This window comes from Cupressus sempervirens, chromosome 1 (genome assembly GCF_028749045.1).
Source record: "Cupressus sempervirens isolate cs-2001-9-10 chromosome 1, ASM2874904v1, whole genome shotgun sequence".
Lineage (NCBI taxonomy): Eukaryota > Viridiplantae > Streptophyta > Pinopsida > Cupressales > Cupressaceae > Cupressus > Cupressus sempervirens.
Window position 1 is genome coordinate 260,471,517 of NC_143118.1, and position 12,038 is coordinate 260,483,554.

Sequence of the window (12,038 nt, forward strand, 5' to 3'; positions counted from 1 at the left end):
ACTAATAGTAGGGATTTGTTTAGGTGTTGTTGGTCTATTTTATAGTATTTTTAACATATTAATTTAAGGACTAATAGGTTGGTAATGAAATAATCATAACAAAACAACATCACATAAAAACATCATAAAAACATGGATACTTCCCAAGCCTCTGCTAAACAATCCTATTTCATCGAACTACTAGGTTTCCCAAAAAAACCATCACAAGATAAAGCACAAAATCTCAACATGTATTTGAAATAAGTGTAGTTAATAAAAAATTTTAGTTTTCATTATAATTTCATAAGAATCTGTTCACAATAAAGTTTCAAGTTTTCATTTTCAAAATTTTTCCAGTTTGTAGCTATCCTAAGTTTAGATGATCAAAATATTAGTGTATCATCATAGTCTAAGAATCTTTTTTTTCTAAGAATCAACCATATATTAATATCACCTCATGCAACAAGATGTACCAAAATAAACTTACACAAATTCAAATTTCAGTTGATAATTTAGCCAGGACTTTGCTATTTGAATTCCAATATATATATATATATATATAAACTCTCTCATACATACTAAATCTTTATATATACAACACAAGAATTAATTATTATTTTAATAATAGATAAATTAAATTTTGTTATTGATTTAAAATATTATTTATTATATAGTTATATAAAAATATCAAATTATAAATTAATAAATATATAATAACTCTAATAAAATTAATATTAATTAATAACTAGAACAAAAAATTTATCTAAATTAACTATTAATGAAAATGATAGAAAATGAATATGATAAAACAAATTAAATTTAAAATAGATTAACTCTTAAGTACCCCAAATAAAGCACATCAAGGAAAACTTCAAGATTAGAAAACAAACAACATATTTAATTGTTCAATGGGGGAAGAGTAAAGTCACGTGCCCTCCAAATAATATGAAAAAAAGGATTAACATAAAAATAAGTTTGTTTGGTGGGGGACCTTGTTATCTTTTGACTTATATATTAAATAGATGATGCATGTCCTAAGTAAGTGTTTTCTACGATACTACCATTCTTATTTTAGTAATTATATTTTTGAAATATTTTTTCTTAATTATATATATATATATATATATATATATATATATATATATATATATATATATATATATATATATATATATATATATAATATGTTTTTCTTTAATTCATTAACTGCATTGTTTTAAGTTTTCATTTTCAAAATTTTTCCAGTTTGTAGCTATCCTAAGTTTAGATGATCAAAATATTAGTGTATCATCATAGTCTAAGAATCTTTTTTTTCTAAGAATCAACCATATATTAATATCACCTCATGCAACAAGATGTACCAAAATAAACTTACACAAATTCAAATTTCAGTTGATAATTTAGCCAGGACTTTGCTATTTGAATTCCAATTCAACCATTATATATATATATATATATATAAACTCTCTCATACATACTAAATCTTTATATATACAACACAAGAATTAATTATTATTTTAATAATAGATAAATTAAATTTTGTTATTGATTTAAAATATTATTTATTATATAGTTATATAAAAATATCAAATTATAAATTAATAAATATATAATAACTCTAATAAAATTAATATTAATTAATAACTAGAACAAAAAAATAATCTAAATTAACTATTAATGAAAATGACAGAAAATGAATATGATAAAACAAATTAAATTTAAAATAGATTAACTCTTAAGTACCCCAAATAAAGCACATCAAGGAAAACTTCAAGATTAGAAAACAAACAACATATTTAATTGTTCAATGGGGGAAGAGTAAAGTCACATGCCCTCCAAATAATATGAAAAAAAGGATTAACATAAAAATAAGTGTGTTTGGTGGGGGACCTTGTTATCTTTTGACTTATATATTAAATAGATGATGCATGTCCTAAGTAAGTGTTTTCTACGATACTACCATTCTTATTTTGGTAATTATATTTTTGAAATATTTTTTCTTAATTATATATATATATATATATATATATATATAAAATATGTTTTGCTTTAATTCATTAACTGCATTGTTTTAAGTGTAGTTTTCTTTATTATTATTTCTTTTACACAAAGTTGCATAGTGAATATGTACCTACTTTTTTTTAAAGAAATAATACATTTTAACTTTTCCATCAAACCCCAACCAACCTAATTCATTTTCTCAACAATTTTTTGATGTGGGTTTTAAATCAAGGATTTCATAATTGCAAGTGTTTTTTCTTTCAATTTCTCTAATTAAGATATGAAGTTTCATCTTGATTGCACAAATCCAAACTAATGAAATAATATGGAAAATCAAATTTCAAGCACCTAGAAGACATGAAGAATACAAATATAAATTCTCAAACAAAGTTCTACAATGGGTTGTCAAACCCTACCTTATGCTGATGTTAACAATATAGGAAAATCAAATAAAATCCTTGCTACTCCAAATCCCTTCCAAGTCTCCAAATTTTTTTTTGCTCAAATTCCTAAAAAATTTCTCCTCAAAACCCACGTGTAGAAATGAGCTCAAATCTCTTAATAAAGAGTATAACCCTACCTAAGGTTTCTAGTTCACTAACATACAAAGGCCTCTCATTAAAAACAAATTTTTTTATTTTAATTTATTTAATTCCCTTGTGCATGCTTTTTTCTTTTAATTAGAATAAACCTTTTTTATACTATTCACCCTTCATTTAAAACAATAATAATAAGATATTTGTTTTCTTTTTAGAAAACATATTTATTAATTTTACTACTATTAATACTTAAAGTCCATTATTTAAATGCAACTTCTAAAACAATCGTTATTAAATTAAATAAATACAATTGCACCAAATTTAGTCTTTTAATTAAATCTTTAAATTTATTGTTCCATTTAATTAATTTCTCAATTAATTAAATATAATAATAAAAATTCCTTTATTATTTTTTTGTTTAATTAAATCATTTAATGGTCTCTTTGGTTGATTTAATTATATGCAAAAATCACACCAGACCCACAAAATCAAAAAGAAAAACTTGTCTAAAAGACAAATACAAATCAAATTCAAAGGTTAAAAATTGTGAATTCACCTCACTTTGTTGAACTCAGAAAACTAAATAAATAATATATTTTTCCTATATTTTAGGACAATTGACTCAAATTTAGAATTTGAACTGGAGAACTATCTCCCCTCTCTTACCATTGAGGTATTGCAATAGGGAACATTGTTGATAGGGATGTGATCCTTATAGGTCCCTTTGACATTTTTTCGTACATTTATTCTCATCCATTTGTATTTAATTTAGTAGTTTATATTTTGATTTAATTTTTTAATATTTGACTAGTTGTCCAAAGTGATTAGTTTCATTGATTTTATTTATTTGTTATTATTTAGTTGTCTAATTGACGTCTAACAAACATTGATTTATCTATATGATTTGGAAAGGTGTAATTTATCTTGGAAATATATAGTGACACAATCAAATTCTAGAAAAACTCTGATATTGCTAATGGATAGTGGAAATCAAATGACAACAAGACAATTAAATTATTATATAATTATTCTAATACATCTATAAGACCATCTATAATTATTTAATATTAGATTTCCTTATCAAAGGGGATATTACATTTACATTGTTATCATTTCTCCTATATACCAATTTTGTCATGTACTTACCGATCATGCATTCTTAATCCTATGACTAAGTTTCTATCAATGACAACCAAATACATTACTATATCTAAGTTCACCTTTCAATTATTGATCTACTTATGTCATTCTCATAGAAATGCCAAAATCTTTGTTAGAAGAAGTTGGTGGTTGTTTCAACATTTTTTGGGAGCCAAACCTCATGTAGACACTCAAAATTATCTTTTAGGCTTTTCCTACATTTTAAGAAAATTGTGTTTGTACCTTGAAATTATGTTTTGAATTTCAAAGAGTGTTTTGCAATTCTTCTTATCTTCATCTAGAATAGCTTTAGGAAAATATCTAGTTATCTAGGATTTATTTTGAAAATTGTGTAAAATGGAAAATTTTCAAAATTTGTCAAAAATGGAATTATTAGTTTTGGGGTTCTTTTAAAGTTTTCTTGGTCATTTAAGGATTTTTTGAGGATTTTAAAGGTAGTTGTTGATGAATAGAAAGACTACTGAGTTTCAAAACTCTTGTATTTCATCTATTCCCATTCTTAAGTAATGAATTAGTGTGAAGATCCACTTCTATATGTTGCATCATTTCAAAGTAAATTAGGGATAAAGTGAATAAAATATTTCGAGAATAATTATTTAAGACAAAATTATCTTTAAAATATTGATTATTAATTTTTGAAATGCAAAAAATAATGATAATTTCAAATCATACTTGTAATTTGAGGTATATTAATAGGCATCTAGAATAATTAAGGTTCTAGGAGATGATAAGATGCAACATACATTTTCTAGAGATTTTTTCTTCAAAATAAAACATTTTTATACTTTTCACTCAATAAAATAACTTCATAAACCTTAGAATATATAGTTTTAGTACCTCTTACAGAGGAAAAGAGAACACAATGAGATTTATAATATGATTCTTAAGAGAAAGAATCATATTCACGAAGCAAGAAAAAAATACCATGAGAATAAAATGTTATTATTGTAATAAACAAACCAAACAAATTGGGCTTGTAGAAATTAAGCTAGTAATATTCTAAAAGAAAAAACACTAATGGTCAACCTAATGAAGGTAACTAAGAGCTTGTATTAAGAATTAGGATCCATGAGATGATGAAGATGATGATGAGTATGATGATGATGGTGAGAATGAGTACGTATTTTGAGTGTTCATATCTAAAGGTGGGTGACATCATAAAACCATATAATTTTTAACATCTTAAGTTATCTTATTCCTCTATGATTTTTCTTCACATTAGAAGTATTATTAGATTTCATTCATTTACTTTCAACATTAGATGTCTATCTTTAGTTTAGTCATTTATGAAGAATAGATTTACTTTATTAATTTTGATAGAGACATGTAGCAAATTTTGTGTTGACATCAATTATATGCATGAAAACCTAACCTATCAGAAGCATGCATAAATAAGAAATCATTAGTAGCATGTGCATATCAAAGATTATAAAAAATAAAAAATAACTAATGTTAGGCTTGATTTTTATAACTTGAACAACCAAAAAGCAAGAGTTCTCTCACAACCTCAAAGCAGCTCAACAAGGGTGCCCATAAGAGGCCTTGTTGGTGTGCTTAAGTGTGGGGGATGTGGATGTGCTCTCCCAAACAAAACTATGAATCCCAATGATTCATAAAATGATATGCAATGATAAAGAGACTATACTAAGATGGATGGAGAATACTTCAAGCAATGGCTATGGAAGCAACCATCCTTGAAAGCCCTCAAAGGATATGAATGTGGATGCAAGAAATCAAAATGTAAATGAAATAAAATCTAGCAACTACTAAGGGGTTAGAAAAAATAAATAAAATCACCAAGACCACTACAAAGCTCTAATTCTAAACTAGCATGATAACAATGCAAATGAGGGAGATGATAAATGCTTGAGACAAGAGCTCTATTTATAAGATTGAGAGAGGCCTTGGAGAGGTGGCATCTATGTGGCATCCACATAGGTTCCACAAGGGAGACACATGGTTTAAAGGATAAAGCCATGAAAAAGTCAAAAATAACCATTATGATTGAGACATTCAAGGTGTACTCACCTTTGTGTGAGCAACCTTCGGAGAAGGAGTGGGGAAAAAAGGTGTAAGAGGTGTAAATGAAGTAAAATATTTATTGGATCATGAGCTTCTCACACATGTGTGAGCAAACACTTAGAAGCTAAAAGGTGTTTAGAAAGGTGTTTAAGATAAATAAGTGGGATTAAGTAGTGGGTAGGTTTAGAAGGATGAGAGTGATGCATGTAGACTTAGGTTTTAGGATGGGATTATGATTAAATTAAATAGGATTTAACTTAATCATAGGATTAAATAATTTAATAAAGTGGAGGGGATTAAATAAATTAGAATTTATTTAATAGGGCATTTATGGAGCATTTTGCATTAAATGAATTTAATATATTAGAGGGGAAGCATTTAAATTAAATTTAAATACATTAGGAAATGAACCTATTTAATTAAATAATTAGAAGAGTGAAAAATATAATTGTAAGAATTTGCCTAAGGGTAGAATTCACCCAGGAACTAGGAACTCAAACACAAGCACAACTATAGACCAGAAAGAGAGAGTATGATTAGAATGATGATATATTCATTCAATATGCAATGTGTAAGTACACTAGGAGTGCTTGTATATAAAGGCCTCTGAGATACATCTAGAATGCCTCAAAATCAACACCATGATATGCCATACAACCAAGCACATGTCCACAAAATATGGGTTATCCTTCATTAAGCACAGAAGTAAGTGTAGTGATGAGAGGATAAGCCTACAAAGGTGTGACACACAAATTAGTGTTGTAGACACCATGTGTTAAAATAGAGTTGTGTACTCTTGTGTTGTCAACATGACAACTCAAAAAGGTGCACAAACTCCTAAGTGTCTCACAAAATAAAATAATAAAATAATGCAAAATAATAAAAATAATGTATTAACCTAAGTAAACTTAAGTGCAAATAGTAAATATGTATTTACACCAACACCCCCCCTCCCCCCCCTTAAGTGAAACTTAGGTGAATGCCCTTAGGCTTATGAAAACTGGGATGAAGAGGTATGATGGATCTCAGCTACTAGGCCATGTTAGGTACCCATCTACATAATGAAATGCAATCTCTCATAAAGTGGAGAAAGAGGTAAAACCTCATGGGAAAAACCCTCACCCAAAAAGAGAGATAAATAAAGATGCATGGATGGATGGAGTAATCAAGACCCCCCCCCCCCCCCCCCCATTATGACATACATCTAGTATCCTTGTGCTAATGTTGATGCTCACCCCTTCCAACTATGCTAAAAAGAATGAATACAGATCTAGCAAGGATGTCTGTTGAACCTATTCCAATGAATCATCTATCTCCTCAACTAACAAAGAGACCTTTGACAACTGTCGTTCATAAGTATCCACAATCATGCCAACCTATGAAGATTGATCATGTAGAGAATGGACATTTGGGTCAGAGTGAGCCATCACAACAACTATAGAAGGATCATTGTCATCACTAAGAAGATGTAAGTCCTCAAGGCTATCTCCCAAGTCAACTAAAGATGGAGCTAGAAGATGAGATGTACCATGTTGTGCTGGACCTTTCACTATGGCAATGTAATCATGTGGACTATACTAATGATGTGACCTCTCACTGCAAGTATTGTGTCTAAATATATTGAAGCACTATCACTGGTGTCACTGTCAGTCTCCACTGTGTATAATGTGCAGAGAGGAGTAGAGGATAATCTAGGTGAACTTTCCTCAAAGTGAACATCCTTCTCCACTAAATTCTCAATAATCTCTAGATAAATTAGTTTGTAAGCTTTAGCATTGTCTTCATAACTGATGAAAGTACAAGGCTTAGGTGTCGATGCCTCACAACCCTTGGAAGATAGGTTAGCCCATGCTAGACAATCGAAGACTGTAAGGTGACTCACAACTAGTTTTTTGCCACACCATTCCTCAAAAGGAGTCTTCCCATCTAAGGCATTATGAGGAGACCTGTTAAGTATGGCTTCAACTTCAAGTGTAGGATCAAGAGACTTAGTTTTGATCATGAAACTTGACATGGTTTTGAGAGTCCTAATCCTTAGTGTTGCAACATTTGTCCTGTGCAGACTGAATGATGGTGGATTCTGAAGATCAATCCCCTCAAGTCTACAAAAGTCCTTAAGTCTTCTATCTACATATCTATTCCCATTATCCACCCTTAGTACCTTGCTGGCTTTCCTTGACTTGTGTTCAACATGAGTCTTAAATTCTTGAAGCTTATGAACCACTTCATTCTTATGATGAAGGAAGCTGACCCAAGTGAATCTTGAAAAGTCATCAATAAATGTGAGGATGTAATAGACTTTTTTGACTAAAGTCACTACAAAGGGTCCTACTAAAACCATGTGAACTAACTAGAGAACAACTAGAGCTCGAGAAGACTTCCCTTTATCATACTTCTCCTTGAGATGCATATCCAATGAACATGATGAACACTCTCCCTTAGAAAAGTTGATGTTAGGTAGACCTTTGACCATGTGTTTTGAGAAAATTTGCCAAAGATGGTGGAAGGCAAGATGACCAAACTGCTCATGCCATAATCTGGTTTGTGAAGTAGAGTGAGTCAACAAGGCTTAAGAAGGAGACTTATGCACAAAGTGGGAGAAGGAATAAAGCCTCTTGTCATCATTGACTTTCCCCACTAAAACCAATGAATCATATCTAAGACTATGCACCATCACTAAATCTGGAAGGAAATCAACTTTATGAACATCTCCAAGGTGAGTGATTTGGTAAACTGAGAGGAGATTAAATCTAAGGTTTAGAATGTAGAGATTCCGTTTGCACATGTCCTTTTCCTTCAACTTCCATTTTAGTATCATCTCCCATGAAGATGTGTGGTACCTTTGACTGCTTCAATGAAGAAAAATCTCTCTTTGAAGAACCCATATGGTAAGAGGCACCTGAGTCAAGTATCCATTCTGAAGAATTTGTGTTTGCCATAAGTGCTTCCCCTTTACCCTTTGAAGAGGTTGGAGTTGTATCCTTAGAAGTACCTAGCACTTGAATCTTGTTCTTCAAGAGTAGATTTTCCAACTCATTGATTCTTTTAGTCTTGCAATGATGTTCGTCATGATTTGGCTTTTTGCAATATGCACAAAAATGTTTGTCCTTCTTTTCATTACTTCCCTTCTTGTTGGAAGAAGAACTGCCTTGTTGAGAGGAGGATTATTGTGTCTTAGATTGTGATTTTTGCTTCCACTACTTCTTCTTATTGTTGTTTTTACCTCCTTCACTTGATTGGTGCTCATCACTAGCCACCAAGGCTTTGGTCTTTGATGAATTGAGAAGTCCTAAATCAATCAAGTGATATTGTTCAACAATTAACATTTCTATGAATGCATCAACTGAAGGCTTTTTGTAAGCAGATCCCATGGTCAACTTGTGAGTATTGAAACTCGAAAAAAATGAAGCATACTCTGAAGGTAGCCTCTTCAGGATGTGATGAATCAACTTTTCATCCTTTATGGGATTTCCACAATCTTTAACAAGTTCCCTATACTCATTGGATTTGATGATGTAATCCTGAACTATGTAAAAGTTCTTTGGATCCAAGAGAAGTAGATCATTCTCAATCTAAAATCCCTTTTCTTTATCCACCATACCATACAATGATTTAAGTTTATCCCAAGCTACTTTGGATTTTGTACTACTGGCAATGTGAAACAAGAGATCTCTATGAACAAAATTCTTGATAACTCCTAAAGCCTATCAGTCTTGATCTTTCTAATTAATGAGTTCTTTAGCATTAGTAGATTTGGTAATTGTACCATCAACATAAAGACTATATCCCTTTTCCATTATTCTACTCCATGCAATATCTTTCCATGTAGAAAAGTTGCATGAAGTTAGAGTAGGACATTTAAAATGCATGATGCAAAAATGAAAACAGAACAAAAAAGAGATACAAGAACATAGTACACATCCCCCACAAAGTAGATGCTTTTGGCACTTTATAAGTAGTGCATGTACAATGGGCCACTAGTTAAAATGAAAAAAGTGGACTTTCTAATTTTCCTTTTACAACTACCTTTTCAGGATTAAATCTATCACTAAGCATTGTAGCTTAGATGTACAATAATTCTAAAAAGTAATCAAAGCTTTATAATGCAAAAAAAAGGCCTAATTTTGAAAGTGAGACTTTGGTCAACACAGCCCTAAAATTTGGTAGGAGATCTAGAAAGTAGATATAAAAACAAACATTTAAAAAAAAAATAGAACATGAAAAAGTGATTAGATGTGCCTGTACGGAGTGTTTGAAGTTGTAAAATGTAGGATTATGTAGAAATAGTCACCAAAAAATGCAATTTCTATAAAATCTATGCACCAAAACTAGAAAGGAATACCACCACTAGAAAATTAAAAAAATTCTACCCAATTTCAAATAAAAATTCACCTGAATCGGAGTCTAAATGTTCAAGTTATAGGCTTGTAAAGTCAGGCTACCAAATCAAAAAGCAATCTAGAGAGGAGTCTAGAAAGAAAACTACATGCTTAAATTTGATGGTCAAATGGCCATCATAGTAGTTATAAAAGGCCTAGTTTTCATGATCAAATAGTAATCAATTTTGACACAATTTTCTACTGACATCAACAAAAAAATTAGGCCCCCTACTGACGTGTCAAGCTGACTCAGCATCTATACTATATAGATGTGATGTGGCAATAGTCGTATGACATATGGAATAGCTAACTAGGGTAGATGATGTGGCACCATACATTGACTATACCTTGCTAACATGGCAAAGGTTATGTGTTGTTAGTTCACTGTGGCATTGTGTTGAGTCAAGGGCTAATGGGTGAGGACTTGCCACATGGCATGTTCACACTGGTTTGTGTGGTATGGGTTTTAGAAAACTACATGTCTATTGTGCAGGAGTCTACGAGTGAGAGTTTTGAACTTGTTTGGAAAAATAGATAGCAATGGAATAATTACTCTCCTTGCCAAAATATCTGTTGTTGTCTCTAGAGAAATGGATGCAAGATGTTTCAATACATTGGAGTAAAGAGATTTCTCAGCACCAGGAAAAATGTCACCAAGTTTCGGTAATTACTACATTCCCAAGATTTTAAAAATGTGACCAAAATCTTTGAATATGCTACTAGAATTTGAGAAAGGCAATGCCAATGGAATGAGTGTCTGTGGCACTAGGAAAAGCACAATGCACCAAAACCAAAAAAGATCGTCACTGGTATTTTCCAAATTCACTAGATTTTATTTAGGAAAAATCCCACATTGTGGGTGAAATTGCATGAGATGTGGTTTATTAACAAAGCCACATGTTGTTTGAAACAAATGACCCTTCCTTGGTGATATATTCGTTGATTGAAAATTTGTGCCAAATTTTTGTAGTACAATCACTAAAAAAGTGCAGAGATATGCTTGCTACCCATGAAATTAGACCTCTATGACAAAATAAAAATACCTCCAAATAGCAGAGCCAAGGTGTCATTGCCCAGTTCTACTAAAAAAATTTCTCTATTGGATGCTCGAAGGGAAATTTTTTTTTTGAAAATATAGTAAAAAATAACAAAGAAATAAAATATAGATTTGAATAAATCAATTAAATCTACAAAAAAATGACCATACCCAAACTGAAAATCAAGGCCTCTAGGTGTCGATTTGCAAAAAAAAATTGCCTCACTATTGAATTTGGGCCAAGGTAGCCAATTTTATAGTTGATCTTCATTGATTCAACATTCTAAACACAATGGCGAGGTCAGATCTAGCTCTAGACACTCTCAATTTTTGCAGTACTCTAGATTCGGGCTGAGGTGCCGAAACAACAATAGTCTTGAATAGATATGTGATGAGAAAATATCCAAGCTCTAATACCATGTAAGAATTTTTCTAAGGGTATAATTCACCTAGGAACTAGGAACTTAAATACAAGTACAACTGTAGACTAGAAAGAGAGAGTATGACTAGAATGATGATATATTCATTCAATATGCAATGTGTAAATACACTAGGAATGCCTGTATATAAAGGCCTTTGAGATACATCTAGAATGCCTCAAAATTAGCACCATGATATGTCATATAACCAGGCACATGTTTACTAGATATGGACTATCCTCCATTAAGCACAAAAATAAATGCAGTGATGAGGGGATAAGCCTACAAGGCTGTGACATGCAAATCAATGTTGTAGACACCATGTGCTAAAATAGAGTTGCATACTCCTATGTTGTCAACATGGCAACTCAAAAAAGTGTGCAAACTCCTAAGTGTCTCACAAAATAAAATAATAAAATAATGCATTAACCTAAGTAAAGTAAGTGTAAATAGTAAATACATATTTACACCAACAATAATTAATTACTAAATAATTAATTAT